The sequence below is a fragment of the Macrobrachium nipponense genome, chromosome 5 (genome assembly GCF_015104395.2).
Source record: "Macrobrachium nipponense isolate FS-2020 chromosome 5, ASM1510439v2, whole genome shotgun sequence".
NCBI classification, from domain to species: domain Eukaryota; kingdom Metazoa; phylum Arthropoda; class Malacostraca; order Decapoda; family Palaemonidae; genus Macrobrachium; species Macrobrachium nipponense.
This window is the reverse complement of record NC_061107.1, coordinates 99722383-99746081: the sequence shown is the minus strand read 5'-3', so window position 1 is coordinate 99746081 and position 23699 is coordinate 99722383. Positions and strand designations below refer to the sequence as shown.

The 23699-nt window shown below is 35.6% G+C and overlaps 1 protein-coding gene across 3 annotated transcripts in view; it reads left to right on the top strand.

The window, feature by feature from the left end:
• Positions 1-23699, top strand: part of LOC135215547 (extracellular sulfatase Sulf-1-like) — a 561353-nt gene that overhangs the window by 285747 nt on the left and 251907 nt on the right. The window lies entirely within an intron of this gene.

Sequence of the window (23699 nt, the reverse complement as noted above, 5' to 3'; positions counted from 1 at the left end):
CTGTCTTGAGCAGCTGACCCCGCAGCTTCTGCGATACGCTGCGAAATTGATAAAGGGCGGAACAAGAAGTGGGGGGTTGGGGTTGAGGGGCGGGGCCTTGAGGGGGGCGGGGCCTTGAGGGGGGGGGGGGGGGGGGGTGGGGGGGACGGTTTGAATGGTTATTGGGGCTGGGAGCGCGGTTGCAGGACTCAGTACCACGTCAGCTTCCTTGACATGATATGCTTTGGTTGCTTGGTTGGTTATGGGTCCAGGCAATGCCTTTACAACGGCGCCTCTTAAGCGTAAGAGTTATTTTTAATTGTTAAGCTCTTTAATTCTGTTTTCTCTTTTTTTTTTCCACATCTTATATAAGGTCTCTTTTCTTATTTCATTATGTTCTTCTTTAAATAGGAATTTTCCAACAATATCATTTTCATTTTCTTCATAAGGTTGTTGAAGGCCAATTGATCTAATACGTTCTTCCCTGTAAGCAAAACAATATAAAAGAAAATGAAAAATATCCTCTTCTGTTTTAATACAAAAAGGACAACAGGTTTTCTGGCTGGGTTTATAGCAGTCATTTCTTGAGTATGGTTTATTTGGTATATTTTATAAATGTTGTGGTACTTAATGTGCTAAATTAAGCTAACAAGGATTGCATGATAGGAGGACGAGTGTAGGTTATCACAATAATACACATTTTTTCATATAATGAAACCAATAATTGAAGTGAACATTGAAATAAGATAAACAGTATCATGTGGTAGTATTTTTGGATAATAAGCAGTTTATGATTAGTAGCGTATTGTATATCCCAGCGGTACGCAATTCTTAATTTATTGAAACGAAGCATGATAAACAGTATCTCGTGTTATGTTTAGATAATAAGCTGTGTATTGCATATCGCAGCGATGCGCATTTCCTAATTTATTGAGAGAAAGAACCTCATTTTTAAGTGAACTTGATACTCTGCATTGTGCCCTGAATGGCAGTAGTACCCTGGCATGGTTCGTTTGCGGTCCCCAGTGAAGTCATCCTGTGTCCTCTGAGAAATTCGAGATTCCTTTGGTCGTGTATATGTTTTGTTCGTATTTCTGTCGTCCTACGAATCAAACCAGTAAGATTAAATTACATTTTGGGTTGATGACTTAATCCTTGGCGTGTTGTCTTGTCCTACTTGTATTATGTGTTCGTTGCAAACTTGTGTTTTTGTTTCGTTGCCCGTTTGTTTCCGTGGTAGTATCTATTTATCTATCTATATGTAAATAAAGTTTTCTGTTAACACAGGATACGTCTCAAGTATAAAAGACCCATTAAAACACTTATTAAGGGTGGAAGTAATTCCACCGAAACATAGTCCTTATCTTTAAAACGGAGTGTTTTTATAGACTATATTTATATATATATATATATATATATATATATATATATATATATATATATATATATATATATATATATAAAGGTTTTGCAGTTGTGCCTAAGTAGAGGGTCGTGCTAGACCGAAAGTTCTTGGCTCTCACACCTTTCATTTTCCCCTTCGTGGCAAAACCTTTATTTATACATAGCATCACGTTTTATATACTTCGTGATCAAGTTATTCATATATATATATATATATATATATATATACTATATATATATTTTTACATAATATATATATATATATATATATATATGTATATATATATAATATATATGTATATATATGATATATATATATATATATATATATATATATATATATATATATGTATATACACACACACACACACACACATATATATACTATATATATATATATATATATATATATATATATATATATTATATACACGCACATTGTATTCATCTGCTTATGTATTAACGATTCTCTCTCTCTCTCTCTCTCTCTCTCTCTCTCTCTCTCTCTCTCTCTCTCATACATTATTCATGGAAATTCTGATCAGCTTTTGCGTAGACGGTGTTTGTATATCGATACAGACCTAATTTGAATAATACGCTCCGCTTCTTACCCCACTATAGTCACAAATAGGTTTCAGAACTACCGTAGAAAATGGGTATCCGTTTTTTTCTTTCCTTCTGTATTTTACATAAGGAGAAAAAACAATCAAATATCTAGGTGCTATTTGTCGAGATATGAAAGTTTTCCCTTTTCTTTTATTTTTGTGAAAGGAGAGAGAGAGAGAGAGAGAGAGAGAGAGAGAGAGAGAGAGAGCAATGACTCTTGGTTTTTCTTCTTCGCTGACTATGAGGACAATGGATATTGGGGGTCATTTGTAGAAGTCATTGAATGGGATCAAGAAAGCTTATAGGAAGGGAAGAGTCCGAGATGAGAGGGGAGATATATACTTTTCTCATAAAGGGGAGAGAGAGAGAGAGAGAGAGAGAGAGAGAGAGAGAGAGAGAGAGAGAGGGGGGGGGGGGAAGGAAACAGGGAGGGGTAATGTGCATTTGTTTCCGTTAGGGTACGTTTTCGTGCATTCTGTGGAAGATTAACTGAATCTCTCTCTCTCTCTCTCTCTCTCTCTCTCTCTCTCTCTCTCTCATTCTGTGGAAGATAACTGGATCTCTGTCTCTCGCTTTTTCTCTCACATTGTGTAGAAGATAACTGGGTGATGAGATGTCAATGTTCGCTCTCTTGGGACATTGTGTGACAGGATTTCAAACCTTTAAATGCCGCCAATTAAGAATGTACTCTCTCGACTTCAGCTTTGTCACTATCATTGATTTTTTTATTACAAACTCTAGGTGATGAAATATACCAGGAGTTTGGTCTTATATTCTTTTTCCAGTCTTCAAAATATTAAATGCATAAAACGTACTGATTTGCATCACAAGTTTTTTCTTGTGATAATTCAATTAATTATAACCACTCGTGATGGCACTCAGACCATTATTCATTCAGGCACTTCAGGATGCATTCAAACTGCACTTAGGCACGCATTCAAATCATTTTGGCTTCGACGTGTTTTTCTGTCTATGAATAGATTTTTGGTAGGTCGTATAATTAAGTCTTATTATTTTTTATTGTCATTATCATCCTGAAAGGCACTCTGCATAATGTAGCAATTCAAAAGGCTTGCTTTATTCTCATAAACAATTATTTTGCATTTTGTTTGTTTGTCAATTTGTTTACCTTTCTTTGACCACTTTGGATGTCTACCACCCTTTTCGTGTAAATCCTTGTCCAATTCTTTGTTAAAGCAACGGGTTGATTTGTAATACCATTTGTCGTTGTTATTGTTGAAGGTTTAGCCGGCCTTATGCCAGCACGGGCTCTTGCTCATGAGTACTTATCGGAATAACGTGGATGTCATTCACTGTATTAACTCCTCCTGGGAGTTGATCAAACACTTTATGCGTATTCTGTTCTATTTTAGACCTCATTATGGCTCCAGGCTACTGACGTTTGTTGCTGCTTGAAGAGGTATTCTCAGTCCTCTTTTATCCGGGCTAGGTATGAATTTAATGAGATAATATATGGACCCATCATGAACGGCTGTTCTTGCCCTTTTTTCATTTATTAAAAAAGACAGTATCGTCATTATAGTCACTACAGCTCCACTCACATTCATTCCTATCAAAGCATAACATAAACAAGGTTGTTTATATGCTGGAAAACATAACTATAGTAGATTCACATCAACCGTGCATTTGATGTCTAGACCAGTCCCTTACGACGCTCCTGATTGGCTGATGATAAGCTAATCACGGGGCTGGAACCTCTCAGTCTCTCTCGAGAGTTCACAGTAGCAGGATGTATGTTCCACCTCTCTTTAGAGCTACGTCTTTCAAAAGTATCCCTGAGGAGAGGGGAACATACATCCTGCCTATGTGAACTCTAGAGAGAGACGGAGAGTTTCCAGCCATGTGATTGGCTTATCAACAGCTAACTAGGAGTGTCGTATGGGACTGGTCTAGACATCAAATGTATGGTTGATGTGACTCTTCTATAGTGACAATTAAGGCGTCTTTTCTCTCAGAGTTGACATAAAGCACAAAAGTAATCAAATGATAAAAAGATATAATTAAAATCCATTCAAGTCCAGATTCCTCTGGCAATATCGATATCAGTGCACGTTCCCTCAAGTTGATATACTCTTAAGACTTAAGATATAACGTTATCCTTATATATAATTACTATTTTTTTTATTATTGAAATAAGGATGTCAAATTGAGCTCGTTAATTGTCTACTAGTTAGTGAAATCATAACCTGTCGTGTCGTATCTTAGTCTTTGCGACTCCGTTTCACAGATATGAATCAATCAGTCGTGCAGTATTTGACTTCTCTAAATGTATTGCAGAAGTCTCCAGGAAATTTCAGCTGTCTTCAGCAAACAGTGTTCGCTGTTCCTCCCTGAATGTAAACACTTCAGAGGCAACGTTTTAGGAAAAGTCCCTCGCCCTCCAAAATACCCCTTCAAGTATTTGCTAAATTTTCTTTTTGTTTTATTTTTATTTGTTAGTGATTTTCCACCTTCAACAAATTAGACTTATGGTCCAATACACGCTAACGAACACACACACACACACACACACACACACACACACAGTTAGTTTATATCCTCTGTTATTTCAGCTAGGTAAAGCTGATCATAACTTTACTTTGTATAAGATTTTGACTTGATTTTTCTATTAAAGATGTGAGTGTCTAAGGATTTTCTATTTATAGGATGGGTCTCATGAGGACTTGGAGTAGTTAAGATTAATGAATACAATTTAGATAAGATTTTCGAAACTATCTTATCTTTATTATTTAAAGAACATAATAAATAGTTTGTTGATGATTGGGATGCATAATCTTGAAAATATAGCTAATTTGATTGAAAATTTAAGCAAATGATGACAATCACAATTGTGATATTGCCAGTTATTTGACAAAGTATATAAAAGAGTTCGAGAAAAAGAGTTTATTCAAGCGAAAATATATTTTGTATAATTTGTAGGTTCGTGTAAGATAAAATACAGACAAATGAGTACGCATTTTGGTGATGTTCCATCCATTAACATGTTTATGAAATAAAAAAAAACAAGATGTAATATCCAACTCCAATCATTTCATATTCAATGCTGAATTAGTGCAATTATGTTTTATAATTATTTCGGTTTTTCTTGCCTATCAAGAGAATCTGTTGTTATCTAACAGAATAATAACATTTTGATTTTTAAGTAGTTTTGTAAGTATTATCATTAAATCTTTCCGTGAATTTTGGTTTCATTGATATATTCCTTCTATAAAGAAAAATTATGGATAATATCTACTTGAGTTGAGTTTAAATTTAGTGAGAATAATGTCCTGAATAAATCGATATCCTATATGTGTTGATCAGAGATGCATATTGTACAAGTAATGGCCGGTTGACCATCCCGTATGAAATACGTTTTCATCGAGTTACAACATCAGTGGGTTTAGGGGCACACTAAGTCTGAAGCCCATTGGGAGATAACGCCGCAGCGCCCATTTGTAAGACGTTCAGTTCCATAAACTAGATGAAATTCCCTATCAAAATCAACCATCAAACCTTTTGGAGCTAAAAAGTCAAATAAATCAGTGTGGGCTCTTGGGTTTCTCCTCTTATTTCAGAATCGAAATTCTGACGGGGAATCCGTTTCCAGTGAAACCTTGATTTCAGAATCGCCATCACTTGAGAGCCGTTGAGAACAATGCTAATCGATCGTGATTGTTAAGAGAGAGAGAGAGAGAGAGAGAGAGAGAGAGAGAAAGAGGAGATTGAGAGAAAGTCTGTGAGAGAGAGAGAAAGAGAGAAAGAGTGAAGGAGAGTCGGAGAGAGAGAGAGAGAGAGGAGACTGAGAGAAAGTGCGTGTGAGAGAGAGAGCAAGAGAGAGAGAGGAGATTGAGAGAAAGTGTGTGTGAGAGAGAGAGAGAGAGAGAGAGAGAGAGGAGATTGAGAGAAAGTGTGTGTGAGAGAGAGAGCAAGAGAGAGAGAGGAGATTGAGAGAAAGTGTGTGTGTGAGAGAGAGAGAGAGAGAGAGAGAGAGAGAGAGAGAGGGGTGAGATTGATGATGAGGGAGAGAGAATGATTGAGGGAGATGGTTAGAAAGATTGAGGATGAGGGAGAGAGAAAATGATTGAGTTGGAGAGAAAGTTTGATGGAGAGAGAGAGAGAGAGAGAGAGAGAGAGAGAGAGAGAGAGGAGGGAAGCCGTTGTATTGATGGATCGGTGATGACACTCTTAATGGATTATGATAGGCGTGTCTAAAGGGTTTTGTTCTCGGCTGCGTCTTAGAGATAAGGATGAAGAATGAGGCCATCTTAATGACGGATTGTCAGCTGTTTGACTACTTTATTAAAGCATACATTTTTTTAAGTATTTATCCCGGGGATGTATTGCATTGTTGTGGAATATGTATATATGAGTGTATGCCACACACATACACACACACAACCTTCTATCTTCAGCTCTATGAGCAAGAGCCCGTGCTGGCATAAGGCCAGCTTAATTTTCATCAACAACTATCTTCAAATTCACTATTAAACCAGTCAATGGGAAAATCGATACTCTGTGTGCAAGTTAAAATGTCAGTACGAATATGCTTACGATAAAAGTCTTTATTTCAAGATGGTAAAAGCCATAATGATAACAATACTGAATATTTAATGTGTGTCCCAAAATAAAGCATTTTAATAATAATGAATGATAAGACTAATAATAATGACTTTTGATTACATCTCACGGTGCATTTTTCTTTGTCATTAATAATAATAATAATAATAATAATAATAATAATAATGATGATAAAGAGTTCTCCAGTTTGCCTTTATTGATTCTCGTAGTGCATTTGTGTATTTCATAATGAAAATGGCAGCGCAAAGAAAGTTTCCGTTAGTTGTCCCTCGCGAACTCTCAAAGCGCATTTATCTTTAGCTCACCGACGTCCAAATTGCGGCGGGCAAAAACGAGTTCCCGTTTTTCTTTCTCTGTTAATTTCGTCAATTTACCTGCAAGGTGTGACGGCCGATTAATCAAGCTCAGCCTCTGGGGAATAAGGTTACTGTCACGGGACGGCGAATTTGATTCACTCTTATCGACTTACTGTCATACGCCTGTCTAAAGGAAGACGGAAGACGCGGAATGGGATGGGGCTGCCCCGGAATTATCTGTCCCTTCCCGTCTACCGACCTCTCTGTTTTTTATTTTGCTTCTGGATCATTCCCTCCCTTTTGTTCGGGGGCTTATCTTTTCTTTCGCTTTTATTTCGTTGCGTCATCGTCTTTTGTTTTTCTAACGTTTTGTGTTTTTGCCGGGGATATGATCGCTTTTCGTTATTTTTTTTTATTTAATCCTCTCTCTCTCTCTCTCTCTCTCTCTCTCTCTCTCTCTCTCTCTCTCTTCTCTCTCTCTCATATGCTGACTTATAAAATGTCTCGATGCTTAATGAATGGTGTCAAATTTATTATCGATTGTCGATATCTAATATAATGTATATTTTCATTGCCAATGTTTTTCCTTAAATTATAACTGATATTCCAGTTTGTGTTTTTCCTGTAGAGTATTTTCTGCTCACTAGATTATTGTTTTTTTTTTTCACTTAGACGCAGCTATGAATGTTTGCGTGCAGCCCTTCATGTTCATTTACATATTTGCTTTTTACTTGGCTTTTGTGTTATATGCTCCTCTTTGTTCTGTGATTTATTGCCCTTTAAATATTTGTTCCTTTGATAAGACGGAATTGAATCCTGTAAGATTTAAGATTTACATTCTTCGCTTCGATTCTCAACAATTGTTCTTTTGATTGAATTACTGTCTTCGCTTTTGTATCCCGTTGTCACATTGATATACGATGTATCGATCGGTTTCAAATATGATTATTTTCATTTGAGTGTTAATTTGGACGCCTCCTTAGAATTGTGTCTGATTTTATGGTCATTTCGTCTACGTAGTTCTTAGGTTTCTGCGCGTTTTCTAGTGTTATTCTTTCATAAATTGTCGAATCTTTTGTGTTCATTTCCTTTCATCGGGTTTCGTTCATTTATTATCTTTCAGGCTTATCACCTTTCGCGAAACTTATAAATATTATTTAATGTTTTTTTTTTTTTTAGTTCGTCTGGGATCGATTTGTTAAGCATTTCATCTGTTGAGTTTATATGTTTGTTTCAGATTTGTATATTATTTATGTTTTATCTTTTTATTTTATTTATTTTTCTGTACGAATTGGCGAACGTATACAATTCCTAACACTCGTTCGAATACGCAGATTTTTAAATATGTATTTTTGTTTAAGAGTATTCCTCCATTTGCCCAGATGTGTCGTTTTTCTGTCGACAGAAGGAAATGTATTTCTCTTTTATTTGGTGATATTGAAACATTCACTGTTTCATTTCGGTTTCATTGTGTAGGGCTAAATTCATCACAATATTAATCTCGTTGAGCGTTAGCGAAAATTTATACTTGTGTATATACATTGTTTGTCGTGTGAATAGTGCGCTGTAGTTTTTCGAATACGAAGAGAGAGAGAGAGAGAGAGAGAGAGAGAGAGAGAGAGAGAGAGAGAGAGAGAGAGAGACTAAATACAGGAACACTTAATCCTCTTCCCCTCTGTCCCCTTCCCTTAATATTGTCGCTTTCAATGTTATTAAGAGTTTTGGTAACCGTAAAATAGATTTTGAAACAATAGTGAATTCGTGCCAGATTATAATATCAAACCAGTCAACGTATCACCCATTTATTTTATGTCTTTAGTCTTCAGGTTAGGTTTGCATATATTAAACCTTTTAGTAATATCTCGCTGTTGATTTTTTTTTTCTTTTTCACTATTTTCCATTATTTGTTTCTTCCTACTTATGCTTTCTGTGAAAACCTGCCTTACAAGTGAGCGGAAGATGATACGTAGTAATCATAGTTTTTTTTGCATTTTTTTTGTTCAATTTTCCTTCTTAAATATGCGTATTAGTGTGATGTTTGTGGAAGACTTGCTTCGCGTGTTTATGCCCTTTTAGGCTTGCCCTGAATTGATTATAATAGGAATTCAGATAAAAAAAAAAAAGCGTTTCTTCATCGTATAATGCGATTAAATATTGTTTCGCAAGAATTTTTTTTAGATAAATATAATACAAGTTAATTTTGCACATTAGTCAATAGCAAGAGTTAGTTTGTAATTATTGGAAATGTGTCATTTTTATTCCAATTAGAGGGCAGGTTCAAGGTTCAGAAAATTAACTTCCATTATTTTTCATGAGGATCACATGATTTAAACCGACTAATATTCAGTAATATATGAGGTTTTATGTCCACGTATTTTTATTGACAGTGGCAAGACTGGTCTGAATTATTAGGTTTTCGAGATAACAAGCAACTCGAGAGGGTAACGTATCTATTCATCCAATAATCATTGTTATAGGTAGTGTATAGCTGTTATTTTTATTTATATATTTATTTTATTGTTTTTATTTTATTTATTTATTTATTTATTTTGCTAGGATCTTTCGTAGTGACCCCAAGGGTTTTCGGGGGTCGTTATACAGGACTAATATTTTTTGGGGGTCGTTATCTTAATGAAATATACAGTCTTTGGTTTATGTCTGTACGGTAATCCCTTTTATTTAGTTGGCTTTCAGCACCCATGTAAAAGGTAAGTCATACTTGAACAAAAACGCCTGAATTGTGAGTCGCTGGAACAATTAAACTGTGAGGATGTTTGCGTGATTCAGAGAAATTTAACCGTGCGAACAAAAATTAATAAAAATGTAAAAAAAAATAATCTATCCGCGCTTAGTTGTAAATAACTAGAACCTTTTTCTTTTTTACTGATATCAATGTCAGTCGGTGGAAATTCAATACGTATAGTAAATAAACATGAGTGACGCATTTGTGTTATCCGGCCTTATAATCTCTGAAATGTAAAAAAATTCGAGATTCACTGAAGAGGTTGTACTCTTTATCGAGCCTTCGGGATTGAGATCGCCTTGATAGAATTTGTCAGCGTTGAGCTTTGAAGGCTCTGAGATAAGACGCTGATTTGACTCAAGTCTGTCTCAAGATGAAATCGATAGTCGAGGACTGTTCTGAGAGTAAGATGATATGTTCAAAGAATTCTATATTTTACCTTTTGCTGTGATTAGGCAACCTCTAGCGTTTTGTATAAGATACTTTTGATGGATTTGTTTTTTATTTCTTAGTGGTTTAGAAACAAACCATATTAAATTAGAACATCTTGAACTCGGTTGTCGCATGTAAGCTACTCAAATGAGTATATGAGATCGTTTTTGTCTGTGCTTGTGGTCGAATTCTTCGCCTTTATATATACCCCTTGTATACCCGAAGTGTTTCCCCATGTTAGGAAAATTCTTATGAATAAAAATTCTGTTTAAGTGTAACTGATTATCTTTCAACATATTAATAGAGAAAACAGAATTGGTAATCATTGTACATTTGCTGGATGAAATCGCACATCCTAAGAGTCCTTTGCACGAAACGGTTCCTTGAGTTTGAGATGCAAAATTTTTCGCATGCACGTGTCAAGTTCTTTTATTTTGCTTGAGATCAAGGTCTTTTAGATCCTGTTTGTGGTTGGAAGGAACTAAGCTTCTCGGTAAAGAAAAGGTTAAACAGTAAGATGAGTGCGTACGTGGAATTAAAAGAAAAAAAAAGTACAAAACGTATTATGTTTAAAATAATTTCACTAGTCCGTAAGTCTTTAAGTTACTCTGCTGATTCATATGATCTGATGTCCAAGTGTTCTTCTCATCGTTAAATCATGCCTGGTCAGGTTATATTCTGTAGAATACTAGCGATTTCATTTCATGCCGGTGTCTCAAAATGCTCCTTAACTCTTTTTAATCACCAACGTTTCAGTTTTTTTTGTTCGCGTTGCTTCTTACCAAATGACCTTGAAAGAGGTGGGGCTGGAACACCCTATACGCTGTGCCATTTTATCCACTGGACTACAAGAACCAGTTATATGGCCACCAAGGAACAAAATGTACAGTCCTGCAGTGATGGCCAACCGTTGCCCTCTCATTCTGTATTAGGAATGTGAAGTAAAAGCTCACTATAACAGCCCCATAGGTGGGTATAATGTTTGTAAGATTTTCACTATAAGTAATCCATAGTAATTGTAGTAGTTAGAGCTAAAATTTATAAGGGTTATGCGTAGTAATACCAAAGAAGGAAAATGTTGCAAGGAAGATCTTTGTTCCATTGACTTGTCGTTGTACCTGCGTGTGTGTGTGTGTGTGTGTGTGTGTATGAAGACGATGAGGAAGTTGAAAGTACACCCAGCTGTTGACATTGTTCGACTCGTAATGCCGTCGTACAATATAACGGTGTCTGAAATGACGTCTCCTTGGACTTGTCATGTAAAAATAGGTAATTGCAAATGGAGCAGAGTCAGTCGGAGCCGTGATAGAGTAATCACAGAGATAGTGAAAGGTTAATTGCCGGGGAGTTAATGAAGGCCGTGATTGAGGAGCGGCCGCGCGAGGGTTCTTAAGGCTACCGCCAGCCACGCTCAGATGAATGATTTACAGGTATATCAGGTTCAATGACAAGGTTTCTCGGCTCCCAGGAGCCGGACCAGAATGAGTAATGGTGAGATCGGAGACTATTGGTTGATTTCGCTGCGTGATTCATGTAACTTGGCTGAATAGGGCCTCTTCGTGGTTCGTGTAGCGTCTGATGAATAGGGTCGTTCCACGTAGTCTTTCATAAAGCAAAGGGAGATAGGATCTGTTTTCAATGACAATGAGTTCGAAAATAGAACTTCGTCTACAGTGGAGTCTGTTAAGTGTACAGAGGTAAGGGCATTTCGTGTCCTGATCATTAGTAGTATGGATAGAAATACTAATGATTTAATACATGGAAATAAGAAAATAAGAACACGGATACATTAGTCGAAGGATATTATCCGTAGGTGTGATTGAACGTTGTTAGAACGTTGGACAGAAATTATGAGTCTTACAAGATAAATACAGTTATTATAACAGATTTTTCTTTGTTCCGAGCTCTCCCAATTTGATGGCGCTCATATGAGAATTCTCTCTCTCTCTCTCTCTCTCTCTCTCTCTCTCTCTCTCTCTCTCTCTCTCACCCAATTTTTTATGACATTCTTGCTTAGAAACATTTAAAGGCGTCTCTCTCTCTCTCTCTCTCTCTCTCTCTCTCTCTCTCTCTCTCTCTCTCTCTCTCTCTCTCTCTCTCTCTCTTGTTCCTCTTCCTTTAAAGGATACAATACCGTCCAGCGAGTTCCGCCTTGGTAATCTTTTATATTGCGATAGTAAGAAACTTGACTGTTGGGCCGAGGTGGGACGTTATTATATGCACTCGGAGATTAATATCACTGGCAGTTTGCTGAATTTATCGAGTATCTCATTCTACAGTTTGTCTTAGTGTTTATTTTTTCTTTTATTTCAATGTTGGAAGAACGTCTCTGACGTTTAGCGTTCTTTCATGCTGATAATATTTAAAGAGGTCAACGTTGGATTTCTTTCCTTATAAATACAAGTATACTCCTTGTGACGTTATCAAGATCCTGTTGAAAACTGTGCAGTATGCAGCTCAGTTTGCAAGATCCTTTGTCCCTTGATGGATTAAGTGGATGCACGAGAAGGATGACTTGGTCAAACTTCCAAATATATAAAAGGAATAATGTCAGTAAAGGCCAAGGATAGCAGATAGGGCTCTTTCCCTCAGGAAAGATATTTCATGTTTCTTTTCAGATGTCCTTCCCTAAATGATAAAAATGAGATAAATCATATGTATTGGTTATTTTAAAAGCAAGGAGCTGAAATATTCCATTCTGGAGCTGATTTCCTGTGTGCGAGCTGGTGCAATACCATAGTAGATTCACATCAACCGTGCATTTGATGTCTAGGCCAGTCTCTTACGACGCTCCTGGTTGGCTGTTGATAAGCCAATGACAGGGCTGGAAACTCTGTCTCTCGCGAAAGTTCACATAGGCAGGATGTATGTTCCACCTCTCCTGAAAGATGTATCCCTCAGGAGAGGTGGAACCTACGTACATCATGACTATGTGAACTCTCGAGAGAGCCTGAGAGTTTCCAGCCCTGTGACTGGCTTATCAACAGCCAATCAGGAGCGTCGTAAGGGACTGGCCTAGACATCAAATGCACGGTTGATGTGAATCTACTATAGTATACATCTCTAGAAATTGCTCCTCAACACATCAAATCATTCAAGATGGAGAGAACAACCATTTTGTAAAAATGTACGTATTCGAATTTTATTTTTGGAATCAGATTGAAAATAACCAAGTTTTTAACTAGACAACAGTAAAGCAATTCATTTTATTGACCGGAGGTAGGCAAGTTCTCATTTCTTGCAAAGGAACCTCTTGCCGCATATTGTGAGGATGGCTTCTGAGGCGCTGAATAATCACTTTTTAAGGGATTAGTATAGTTTAAGATTATGTCTCAGTTCCAGAGGTCCTTTATTCCCCGCATCGTTGGACTGTGGACCAGTCTCCCTTTGGATGTCGTGCAGTTGGAACCTCAGAAGTTCAAGCGAAGATGTAATGCATTACTGCCCTAATACTACCCTCCTTGCATTTTAATAAAATTTCATTTAATATTATATATATATATATATAATATATATATATATATATATATATATATATATATATATATTATATTAATACAGAAAGAAGAGGTGCTATCTTGTATGTATATATATATATATATATATATATATATATATATATATGTAGATATATATATATATATATACACTTATACAGATAGACCTCTTCTTTCTGTATTTCTGTATTATTATTATAATTATTATAATTATTATTATTATTATTATTACTATTCAGAAGGTGAATCCTATTCATATGGAACAAGCCCATATGGGCCGACTTGAAATTCAAACTTCCAAATAATATGGTGTTCTTATTCGGAAGATGTAACATAAGGTGATGGGAAATACAGAAAGAAGAGGTCTATCTTGTATGTATGTGTATATATATATATATATATATATATATATATATATATATATATATATATATATATATGATATATATATATATGTATATATATATATATATATGTATATATATATATACGTATATATATATATATATATATACATATATATATATATACACATACATACAGATAGACCTCTTCTTCTGTATTTTCCCATCACCTTATGTTTACATCTTCCGAATGAACACCATATTATTTGGAAGTTTGAATTTCAAGTCGGCCCATATGGGCTTGTTCCATATGAATAGGATTCACCTTCTGAATAGTAATAATAATAATAATAATAATAATAATTATAATAATTATAATATAATGATAATAGTAATAATTGTACCCATAATCATAGGAACACTAGGCACGATCCAAAGATCCTTGGAAAGGAATGTGGAAAAACTAGAGGCTGAAATAGCTCCAGGACTCATGCAGAAGAGTGAGCTCCTAGAAACAGCGCACATAGTAAGAAAAATGATGGACTCCTAAGGAGGCAGGATGCATCCCGGAGCCCCACTCTATAAATACTACCCAGTCGAATTAGAGGACTGTGATAGCCTCTCCCCCCCAAATAATAAATAATAATATAATAATAATCTTGACTCGTGGTATGTAGCATTTATGGAATGAATAGTCCGTAACTCGGTCCAGTCAGTATTTGTAGAGTAATGTAATTTTGTCAGGGGTGTTATTCCAAGAATAAAAATTCCTGGAATGAAGCGATTTTTCCAATGTTGATTGAAGCATGAAATTAGAAATGCTATCAGAGAATTAACTTACAGAATCTCTTTGTAAATTGTTCACGCAATTTGTTTTAAACCTGCCTACAACCTTTCCTCAACTGGGATACAAGAGAAAGTTTTATTTTTGTATATAATAATAATAATAATAAGAATAATAATAATAATAATAATAATTAAACGCAAGTTTGTGATACATCTTTGTCAGACGCAGACTGCAATGTCCTTATTCTGGCCGTTGATGTTCTAAAACAGGTTTTATTTACCTTTCATGTTATGTGTATGCTTTTGAATCAATGTCCTTGAAGCATCGAACGTTTAGATTTATTATTATTTTTTCGTTATTTTGTCATTTGTTGTATTATTATTATTACTATTATTATTAAAAAAACAAACCCACAAAATTACTATGTATACCTTGCTTACTTGTAAAATAATATGTAAATACTTACAAGTAAGCAAGTTATACACAGTGATTTTATGGGTTTCTTTTTCAATCTTCAGAAGAAAACTGAAAGAAGTTATTGTTTCATTTTTATTATTATTAAAGTTCTGTTAAAAATGATGGCTGCGTCGTTTAAGTTAATTTCATATTAGGTCTGCTTAGTTTTCCTTATTATTATTATTATTATTTATTATTATTTATTATTATTATTTATTATTATTATTATTTATTAATTATTACAAAGTCCGTTAAAAGCGATTGCTGCACCATTTGAGTCAATTTTATATTGGGTCTCCCAGTTTTCCCTAATTATTATTATTATTATTTTTTTTTTTTTTGCTCTATCACAGTCCTTCAATTCGACTGGGTGGTATTTATAGTGTGGGGTTGGGTTGCCAGTGCATCCTGCCTCCTTAGGAGTCCATCACTCTTCTTACTATGTGTGCCGTTTCTAGGATCACACTCTTCTGCATGAGTCCTGGAGCTACTTCAGCCTCTAGTTTTTCTAGATTCCTTTTCAGGGATCTTGGGATAGTGCCTAGTGCTCCTATGATTATGGGTACGATTTCCACTGGCATATCCCATATCCTTCTTATTTACTATTTTCAGATCTTGACTTACCTTAATCCCAATCTCCTTTCTCTTTCAACTCTGGTGTCCCATGGTATTGCGACATCAATGAGTGATACTTTCTTCTTGACCTTGTCAATCAACGTCACGTCTGGTTCTGTTTGCACGTATCACCTATCCGTTCTGATACCATAGTCCCAGAGGATCTTTGCCTGATCGTTTTCTATCACTCCTTCAGGTTGGTGCTCGTACCACTTATCTGCAAGGTAGCTGATGTTTCTTGCACAGGCTCCAGTGGAGGGCTTTTGCTACTGAATCATGCCTCTTTTTGTACCGGTTCTGTGCAAGTGCCGGGCATTCACTTGCTATGTGGTTTATGGTTTCACTTTTCGTATTGCACTTCCTACATATGGGAGAGATGTTATTTCCGTCTATCGTACTTTGAACATATTCTGGTTCTTAGGGCCTGATCTTGTGCCGCTGTTATCATTCCTTCAGTTTCCTTCTTTAGCTCTCCCCTCTGTAGCCATTGCCAATTGTCATCGCTGGCTAGTTCTTTAGTCTGTCTCATGTATTGTCCGTGCATTGGTTTGTTGTGCCAGTCCTCTGTTCTTTCTGTCTTTCTCCTGTCTCTGTATATTTCTGGGTCTTCGTCTGCTTTTATTAGTCCTTCTTCCCATGCACTCTTTAGCCACTCGTCTTCACTGGTTTTCAGATATTGCCCCAGTGCTCTGTTTTCGATGTTGACGCAGTCCTCTATACTTAGTAGTTCCTCTCCCTCCTTCCTTTCGTGTTATGTATTAGTCTGTCCGTATTTGCTCTTGGGTGTAGCTTTGTGTATTGTCATATGTTTCCTGGTTTTCTGATCTATGCTGCGGAGTTCTGCCTTCGTCCATTCCACTATTCCTGCGCTGTATCTGATTACTGGCACTGCCCATGTGTTTATGGCTTTTATCATATTTCCGGCGTTGAGTTTGACTTGAGTATCGCCTTGAGTCTCTGCATATATTCTTTCCTGATCGTGTCCTTCATCTCTTGGTGTTTTATATCTCCTCCTTCCATTATTCCCAGGTATTTGTATCCTGTCTCATCTATGTGTTTGATGTTGCTCCCATCTGGTAGCTTTATCCCTTCAGTTCTCATTACTTTGCCTTTTTGTATGTTGACTAAGGCGCATTTTTCTATTCCAAACTCCATCCTGATGTCCCCAGATACAATCCTTACAGTCTGGGTTAGGGTATCTATTTCCTTGATGTTCTTACCATACAGCTTGATGTCGTCCATGAACATCAGATGGTTGATTCTGTTGCCTCTTTTCTTGAGTTGGTACCCGGCATCCATCTTCTGTAGTACTTTTGTCATGGGAATCATGGCTACTACGAAGAGTAGTGGGGACAGTGAGTCGCCCTGGAAGATCCCTCTCCTGATATTAACCTCTTATTATTATTATTATTATTATTATTATTATTATTATTATTATTATTATTATTAATCTACCAAGTGGGAGGATAAAAGAAGAGCAGAAAGCTACATTAATTGAAGGTTCCATGAAAACTTCTCCTGTGGGAGAATCTCTTGAAATATTCCAACTCCTATACCTTCGATAACCCATTCTACGCCCTTTTGAGGAATTCATGAAAAGATTCTTTCTCTTCTTATCCTACTCCTTTTCTTCTTTTTGTGTTTCATCCACTCCCTCTTCTTCTTCTTCTTCTTCTTCTTCTTCTTCTTATTCTTCATCTTCTTCTTCTTCTTCTTCTTCTGACCTTCTTTGTGACTTTTCTCTCTAATTCCCAGAGGGCGTACCGTCACTCTCTTTATAATGTTGTTGTTGAAATGTCACATTGAATTGTGTAAATATCGGGGCCTGAGACGATTAGAGCTTTACGAGTATTTTATTTGATTTCTCTCTCTCTCTCTCTCTCTCTCTCTCTCTCTCTCTCTCTCTCTCTCTCTCTCTCTCTCTCTTAGAAACACGACTATTGCGAGGACAACTAAAAGAAACATATAAAATACTGACAGGCATAACAAAAGACAGTAACCTATTTACATTAAACGAAAACCAGACAAGAAATAATGGATGCATACTAGAACTAAAGAGATACAACACATCCCATTGTGGGAACTTCTTTACATACAAGATATGTGACGTGACACTGAATAAACTGCCCCCAGAAGTTTTCAACAGCAACAGTGTAGAAGAGTTTAAACGAAAGCTAAACCAAGTCATTGGGACACTGTGGATGCACAGTAAAACCTGCTTTTACAGATACGATGTCTCCTCGGATGGACTAACAAGTCTTTGAGACATCCTAATTCTTGTAGCACCTTGTAACTTCTCTCTCTCTCTCTCTCTCTCTCTCTCTCTCTATCTGGAAGCTTGCATTATATTTTCAGCCGATATACCACGTGCATTTCCTATGAAATGGTTACCGCTTTTGGGCTGTGGTTGTCGGTAGCGAAACCGCGAGTTAGGTAAAGAGAGTTAAACAATATAATCTTGGTTGTCTTATTCAAACCCTTTCAACAGTCGCTGTTCAGAATTTATTTCCGCTATTTTCTATATTTGATTCAGTCTGTGATTACTTATTATTATTATTATTATTATTATTATTATTATTATTATTATTATTATTATTATTATTCCTCTTGCTTGTTTGTAGGACCAATAGGCTTTAGGAAACATATTATCGTTCCCGTAGATTTTCTCATAACCCGTCTAGTTCATCATGATATGAAACCAAATAGTCAAACCATCAGAAATCAGAAACTTAACCTAATGCACTGGATCGCCAAATATTATTCATTAAGGTTTGAAAATTCATTATTCTTAGTAATAAGTGAAAAACTTATTTAACAGTCGAGAAATCGTCCAGCCTTCATCCATAGAAGCCAGTTTTAGATATTATTAATATATAATAAATAATCATCCAGAGATGATCATCAGTGGATAGCTTGGCCTAAGCGTTCCTTCTCGACTTCGTAAGCCTACGTAGTAAGAGATTATTGGAAAGGATTCATTTGTAAGGTTTATTTATGAAGACGTGGATTGCTGTTTGCTCTACTTGGTCACCATCGTTAAGCAAAAAAGATTCATCTTTTTTTTTTTTTTTTTTTTTTTTTTTTTTTTGTTACTAGAATAAAACTGACTATTATCAGATTTTCTCTGTGCGTATGTAGAAATCCTATCGTTTTAGACAGGTGGTTTTCTGCGTTAAAACAACTGGAAATATTTATAAACTCCGTATTTAACTCAGGTCATTTATAAACGCGAGCTGATCTTCGTTCAGAGATCGTTGCAGGTGATATATATCAAGTTCACCAAACAGTTGCCGTTTAAACACTCACTCAACTGCATAGACATTCCATTAATCATGCATGTGGATTTAACCAGACCGCTGATATATATTCCATTTACTCCGCAACATTCCCCCAACATGTTTCAGTGGGATTTATTGTCATATCACTCGAGTCATTAGACATAATAAATCAGTTGTTTATTATTCCTCAAGGACAGACGCGAGAGTGGGATCCCCAAAAGGTTTAGTAAGAGCCCAGTAGTCATTCAAGAAATTGGTGTGATGGAAGAGTCGTGTACATTCTTGAATAATTAATTTCTGGAAGGGAACCTAATTGACTAATTAGGCATTAATAGGGAAGGCAATCAGCGTTGGATATGGAGCCTACTGGGACTTGGGGACTTGCGATTATATTATTCATGATACAGTATATCTCGTAGTATACGTATGTAGTATGTTTCATTCGTGTGATAAAGTTCCACTGTGCGTTTTTCATCCCCAAAGGAAAGGCAGCTCAGAGATGACTTATAAAGAGAATAGAGATCACAGTAATAAATTGTAAATAATACAGAGATATTAGAGGTTTATCCACATTCTATGAATATGAATTAAGTTGTTGTTTCGTTGTTGTATTTTTGAAACCGGAAAGTAATTTAGACCATTAGTCTGTGTTCTAACAAGATGAAACTTCTGTAAAAAGAAAAATCTTTTCTGCTCTGAATGAAGTCATTCGTCAGGCGAAGCCATTTTGCCCATAAAACCTGTTCAATACTTGTTTGACTCTATGTTCTTGAAAGTTTCACTGTAGATATATGGTCATAGTACTTGTTAAGAAAGAAGTTTTTTTTTCTAATTTAATGATATGGTACCAGTTTGTGTAAAGATTGGTTTAGTCGTCGAAGTTATATACTTCACTATCACAGTTATTTGGACGTGGTGAAGGCTGCAGAATATAGCTGCTGAAGTTTTGAGGCGTCCTGGGGTCTCTACCCTAGCAGAGTTGTCTTAGGTCTACCTTAGCAGAGTTTCCTAGGTCTACCCTAGCAGAGTTGTCTTAGGTCTGCCCTAGATGAGTTGTCCTATGTCTACCTAGCAGAGTTTTCATATGTCTACCCTAGAAGAGTTGTTCTAAGTTTGCCCTAGAAGATTTGTCCTAGGTCTAACCTAGCAGAGTTGTCTTAGGTCTGCCCTAGCAGAGTTCTCTTAGGGCTGCCCTACCAGTTACTGTACATTGAAATTAAAGTCTGGGGCCTTTTTCAGTCTTTGGCGGTGACGTGATAATTGGCATTGAAGATGAGATCTAACAGTTGTTTAATCCTCTCGGATGTGATCTGTTGTAGCTCTAGATGTTTGTGGATGAAGTAGGATTAAATAATAGCTTAACCGTGCCATCGACTCGGTTAATGTCAAATGAGTCTTTGATAGTTCTTTTGATAATCAAAAGAATTCTTTCGTAGCATTTGGAAAAGAAATACGACTCGGTTAATGTTAATCGAGTCTTTAATAATTCTTTTGATAATTACAACAACTCTTTCGTAGCATTTGGAAAAGAAATGCGTCATCTATTACTGTCGCACGGAAATATTCTTGTCTCGTTTACCAAAAGTCACTTATTGGAGAATGTTTCTTTCACGGGGAGTGGAGAGCGTGTTCTTTGTGCGTAAGGAGATTCCAGGGTATTACTTCGCATGTATACATTTTATTTGTGGAAACTTCCGCGTCAAATTAATTGCCATTTGCTTGTTCCTCAATAAGAGATGTGCATTATTATTATTATTATTATTATTATTATTATTATTATTATTATTATTATTATTGGAGACGTGTTTTTCTTATTATTAATTAACTTGGTGGTGTTTGAATGTATTTCTAAATTAAATATAAGCAAAAAGAATGAATCCGATAACATATTCATAAATGTGAGTTTCACATGGAGAAGAAATTTTATTAAACTGAATAGATTATTTTCTTTGTTTTTCAATTCCAAAATTTTCTGATTTTCTAAATTCTGACTTCGTCTGCTCTCCCCCACCATCATATAAAAGAAGTTTATATATAATCTAATGATTAGATAATAAGTAAAAAGTATCGAGTTGTCAAAAGTTCTTATAGGATACCAACCGTCCAAATTGTAGAAAATTTAATTTTGAAAGAAAAGAGGCACTGCGCATCAGATTTAAGTATTATCTTTCTCTCTCTCTCTCTCTCTCTCGCTTCTCTCTCTCTCTTCATCTCTCTATATATATTATATATATATTATATAAGCATATTTATATATATAATATAAAAAATTTAAAAATTTATATTATATTATATATATAATTATATAATTATATATATATAAATTATATAAATATACACCAATACAATCCATACCATACATATATACTACTAAATATATATTATATATATATATATATATAATATTATATATATTATATATATATCTATTATATCATTATCATTTGTAGATTAGCTTATTTGAGTATATATATCTTCTTCTGTCTTTCACTTCATTCCATCATTTTGAAAGTTACTTTATTTTCTACTCTCTCTCTCTCTCTCTCTCTCTCTCTCTCTCTCTCTCTCTGTGTCATTGTAGATTAGCTTATGTGAGTAGATATATCTTCTTCTGTCTCTCACTTCATTCCATCTGTATAAAAGACACTTTATTTTCTACTTCTCTCTCTCTCTCTCTCTCTCTCTCTCTCTCTCTCTCTCTCTCTCTCTCTCTCTCTCTCTCTCTCTGTCAATTGATTTTAGATTAGCTTATGTGAGTAGATATATCTTTCTTCTGTCTCTCCTTCCATTTCCTCAGTATAAAAGATACTTTATTTCCTACTCTCTCTTCTCTCTCTCTTCCTCTCTCTCTCTCTTCTCTCTCTCGTTATTATTTGCAGGTGAGTTATTTGAATAGATATTTATTCTGCTGTCTCTCATTTCACTCCATCTTGAAAGATACTGTATTCTCTCTCTCTCTCTCTCTCTCTCTCTCTCCCCACACTTTTACCGTGTGTGGAAACTCTGAACGGATATTGCTTACACATCCGATCTGTTCCGCAGAACGAAGATGAACAAAGGGATCTGAATCTTAAATTATCCGAATCTCTTTGTCCCTCCTACACATTCGGATGAGTTCCGTCGCTGGATATGTTCTTTGGGGATTACGCTTTAGTATGCATTAACTGTGGTAACAGTGACCGTATATATTAATATCAAATACCCCGCGTGCGCTCTTCGATTCTCGGAATCTGAACTGGTTATGCATTGATCTGGGGGGAAAGAAATAGGGCGAATATTATTGGGATTCATCTCTCTTCTTTCCCTCTCAGTCTGTCTGTATACTTATGTAACTGTCTGTCGTCTATCTGGGTTAAAAGAAGAAATGTGTCTAAAAATACTTATTTTCGTTGTTCGATAACTGATAAACAGGTTTGAGTCAAGTTTTTTGTTTTTTTTAACTAACTGCAGATCTTTTTTTTTTTATACTTACTATGAGTGTCACCAGGTAGGTTGTATAGCTGTTTATTATTATTATTATTATTATTATTATTATTATTATTATTATTATTATTATTATTATTATATTATTATTATCTTCTGGACCAGAACCTTCATTAATACAGGTTTTATTGAAAATAATGGCTATTTCAGCCGCGTTTATTTTGTATAGAATTTTCTCTGTTCTTCTTATTACTGACTTTTCTTCTTTATATACTCAAGTTGGCTATCAAAACGCGTTTTAATAGCCAACTTGACTACAGAAGAAAAGTCAGTAATAAGAAGAATAGAGGAAATTCTATACAAAATAAACGCTGCTGAAATAGCCATTATTTTCAATAAAATCTATATTATTATTATTATTATCATTATTATTATTCTGAAGATGAACCCTATTCATATCGAACAAGCTCACAGGGGCCACTGACTTGAAATTCAAGCTTCCAAAGAATGTGGCGTTCATTAGGAAGAAGTAAGAGGAGCTAAAGGGAAATAATTAAAGAAAAGATTTCACTTATTAAACCAAAAGTAAATTGATAAATTAACGCTACCCCAGTCATACAACTGGATTGAATGTTATCCCCTTGTAGGGCTTCATGATTGCCAACTGTTCCATTGTACAGCTGTAAATCTCAAGGATGAGCTTATCATACCATCTTTGAAAAATAAATATCTGAAAATCATGGAATACAGAGACAGAGAAAAAAAGGAAGAAAAAAAAGTCTATAGGCCTAGCACCGGATAGCGAACTCTCACGGAGCTCAATAGTCTGGAGATTGCATATCTCAGAGTGAATGTGGAATTTGGTGGTTTTCTGGTGGTGCCATGTAGCCAGCTGACAAATAAAGGAATACTGACACTGTGATTATTGAATAGAAATATATCTGAATAAACACAGTGCTACCTGAAAGCTCCTAAAATAAGATTCATCAATATTGACAGCGACGATTTGAAGGCAGTTCCGAAGAATCGCGCCAAAAATGTACTTGTTCACGATAAGGTGATTTTGTATTTCTCAATTTCTTTCTGTCTTGCCCACTCAGTTTATGAATTCGTTATTTACCTTTCAAAAACGTTGTACCTGTTGTCCAGTGCACAGTCAAGTTGTACGGAAAGCTGTTCTTTTTTATACAACAGTAGATCATTTTGATTTTACCAGCATTCGGGATTGAGACTCGTATGAAATTATATCAGTAAATAA